We start from the raw sequence: 3,960 nt of genomic DNA, 5'->3' as shown, positions 1-3,960 counted from the left end.
AGGAAATACCGTGTCCTTACCTGTAATTAATAAGCTATTTTTATGAAAATGATAAGCTTATTGTCTAAAGATGAGAGAACAGTTATAGAAACGTTTCTGATTCAATAGCCCATCATCAGTGCGACAATTGTCCGACCTCATTTTCAGTAGCTAAAAGGATTTAGACTTGTAAAAAAAGGAGTAGGACACATTTATAGCCAAGTAATTTGCATAATCTAAACAAAAACGAGCTAAGGGAGACAATTTACAGTTGCTAGTAGCATGTATTTGAAGGTGTATCAAGAATATTGATTAAATTAAATATAAAACACGTTTTGCTAATAAAGTAACCAGTTTAATTCATTAAAAAAAAATGTGTACACATCTTTACGAATATTTAAGTACTTAATTGGTCTTTGAACCATTGAAACCAGTTTTAGGAATGCATTACAAATTTGTGTGTGTGAGTTAGCATTTCGTTGCCTTGACATCGCGTGATAGTTGTGGGTGTCTTTTGTTTCAAATGTTCCGTGAAAACGTGTATGGTAAGGGGGAAATATTATAACCTTGCTTGGAAACAGGTGAGGGTTGGTGACAGGAAGGGCATCCACTCAAAGAAAACCCGCCTCGACAAATTCCATGAACAGGGAAAAGTGGATGTTAAAACGACATCAATGATGATGTGAAAGCATATATACATGTAATGCATCTATGTATATATGTATGCATGCTTTCATATATATATATATATATATATATATATATATATATATATATATATATATATATATATATGCATACTAATATCGAACAGTGAGAATGGGTGCTCAACACTGCATTGGTGGATAAATATTCTTTTGTCTGTGAGTCAACAAAGGTACCAATAGTTTCATGTAAAGATATTCCTTACAATTGTTCGAGCGTACTGCATGAGAGCGTTGGTACTCGTCTCCATTTTGGATGAGAAAATTTTGTATGAAACAATTGGTAGCCTTGTTAGCCCGCAAATAAAGTGTGTGTGTGTGTATATATATATGTATATATATATGTATGTATGTATTATACACACACACACCTTAGTATTCTTCATAGAAGAAGGGTGCTAGTTTCTAACAAAGAAACAAAAAGTTCCATCACGAGTATTTTAATAACAAGAACGATAATTGTTACTTATCAATCTTTAAAAAGTATTGCGTATTTTTACTGTTCCCTTTCCTTTTCTTGAAAAGCCTAACTCCTCTAGATTATTAAAGAGAGTTTTACCATCAATAACCGAGTGCAACAATAATTATTGGTATAACCGTATATTTACAATGAAGTTAGCAGCGTTGCAGGTTGTGAAGCAGCTGTTCACTGCACACAGATTTGATTTAAAATATAATGTAATCGTAATTATCTGATATAATTTTTTTTCCTGTCTGCAAAATCTAAAAATACTAAAACATATTGGTAATTATGTAACAGAAAAACTAATTGTTCTTATACGCTTTAGTTTTAATTATTTTGTATTTTCAAAGACTTCGTTGTCGTAACTGTGTTAGTTCTGATAATACAGGGATGTCTTAGGAAACGTTTTGTCATGCACACTGCTTTCTGCTCATTTAAAATGTCGTTGTATGTTGATTTTAAAATATTTTAAACCAGTCTATTTGATAGACATTTCCTTTCAAGATTTTCCAAAAGTAGTGATTGCTCCAGTATATTCTTCTTACACGGCTAGAGTTTGGGCCAACGGATAGTATCAGCTATGGAAAAGATACATGGAAATATAGTTTCCTTGTTCCGGTCGGAAGATCGGCTATCACCACCACCACCACCACAAACTCCTCTGTCGTCACGACCACGTGCTGGTAGTGGTGTTGATGGTTAATACATATTAAAGAATGAAGGTGTGCGATGGATAAATGTAGATTCTCTTGTTGCTGTAACCATAAACATCTGGAAAAAAAAAGAAAAAATGTTATGCAACAACCAAAAATATTAAATATAAAATAAATATTAGCGTCAGAAGCAGTATTAATGCAAAAGGCAAACATATCCAGCTTAACGAGGATGTATTGCTAGAACGCCGAATACTGAGGTCTACATCTTGAGAGGTCCTCTCATATAGATACATGGTACGTAAAAGCACAGACATATATAAATGATAAACGTCTGGCATGGGTTAGATCACATAATTTCAATGTACAGTATTTCTTCAGTGACAGGATCCCGGTTGCCTCACACCAGCCAAAGCTTGCTGCCAACAATGTATAGAATTACAGTGTCTTTTCAGTAACTTGGATATAGCGATTGTCTTTTGGAATTAATACAACTTCCCTCACTAACATTTATGTTTTTTAATAAGCCTTCTCGCTATTTGCGACGTCAGTAACTGAAAAAGATTGTAATTCAATATACTATTGAGACCGAGACTTGGCAGGCATGCAGATGCCTGCCACTGAAGAAGCGTAGTTCACTGAAATCACGTGATCTGGCAGTTTCGGGGCCCGTGCCAGATGATTCTCGATTGCTATGATATATTTTTGTGTTTTTATGCATTATACATCTGTATAAGAGGAACCCCCTCTAGGTGAATACTGCAGTATTTGGCGTTCTTATTTTTCTTGTCGTTTTACGTACAAGATGGCGACCCCTCTTTCTCGTAAAATTGTAGGTTGTCACATACTGACATCACTACACCAGTAATGTCGGGCAAGTAGGTTGCCATATCAATAACATACCGTAACTCCAAGTAGTATCTCTCTCCCCCTATGCAATTTCTACTGTAAAGGCCAACGCATTTTGTCTTTATGTTCAATAATAAAATCTGTTAAATGTTCGCCTATGTTGTTCAGTTACTTCTTCATGCAGCCAAAGAAGCATATTTTTATTCATCAACCCAATCAGTCAGCACTACAAATCAGACCGGCAACCTTCAGGCGGCGACAAGCCCATTAAAGTTGCTAGAAATAGTACGGCTTATAATTTTTGATCATCACTTATAGACACCAGCACATCATAAGCTGTATTCCCCAAATTGGCTCGTCTTTAAACCCAGAAAATTCTTCAGACTTGCTTTGCTACAAACTACCTTCTATGGAACTCCAGTAAAAATCAACATTGGTGTATCGCTCACACGTCTTACTTTCAAAAACAAAACGGAACCCATTGTTACTGCAACAACGAACATAGGCATTGTATAAACAAGCAGCCAAGAGTTATTTTTATTCAATTATTCCATTTATATTTACTTTTGAAAGTGAATGCGAGAAAGCTGGATCTCCACCTCCACCTTTATCGTTCTTCCTGTATTGATTCTGAACTCTCTTGGAAAATGCAAGTCACGTGAGCCGTTCAGTCTTGTGCAAATGTAATTTAATGCTAAAAGCATGAAAACGAATTAAATAAGCATAAAAGAGGCGACGCCATTCACACACCACACGCACCCATACGTGTGTGAGCCTCTGTTGGTGGTTTTGGAAAATGACGTATCACTAACACTTAATTCGGTTGTAGCTATGTCTGTTGATACACTTAGCAATTTAGTTCTGTGGTGAAATGTAGAAAACCTGAATTCTTATAAGGTTTCACCGAATTTTGGTGCCTCATGAAATTTTGGATCGTGAGTATACTTACTCCAAAAAATGAAGAAAAAAAAAATTCAGAGCGAATTTTCATTTACTTCCGGTTTATGAAGTTCGTGGTCGTGGTTGTTAGAAAGTCGGTCACTTTGAAGGACCACAACGTATCTCAGTAATATACATACATACATACATACATACTTAGAACACACACACACACACACACATATAAGGAAAATAAGACAAAGTAGAAAATGCTAAAATAATTTTATCATGAAGAAAATTTTAGTACCGGTTTCAGTCTTTGCGACTTTTTCAACTTGGAGTAAAGCATGAAAAACAATTAAATTGTGGGAAAAATGAAATGAAATGTTTTCTAGAAATATTTCCATAGTTTCCAAATAAAAGGGACATTTTC

General features: G+C 35.1%; 1 protein-coding gene across 1 annotated transcript in view; it reads right to left on the bottom strand.

The window, feature by feature from the left end:
* Positions 1-312: 312 nt before the first annotated feature.
* The window catches only part of LOC106871962 (carbohydrate sulfotransferase 11), a 36,677-nt gene continuing 33,029 nt past the window's right edge, over positions 313-3,960 (bottom strand). Inside the window, exon 4 of the mRNA XM_014918742.2 lies at positions 313-1,917. The gene's annotated coding sequence lies outside the window, so the exon portion shown is untranslated. The remainder of the gene's footprint in view (positions 1,918-3,960) is intronic.

This window comes from Octopus bimaculoides, chromosome 8, assembly GCF_001194135.2.
Source record: "Octopus bimaculoides isolate UCB-OBI-ISO-001 chromosome 8, ASM119413v2, whole genome shotgun sequence".
Lineage (NCBI taxonomy): Eukaryota > Metazoa > Mollusca > Cephalopoda > Octopoda > Octopodidae > Octopus > Octopus bimaculoides.
This window is presented reverse-complemented; position numbering and strand designations above follow the sequence as displayed.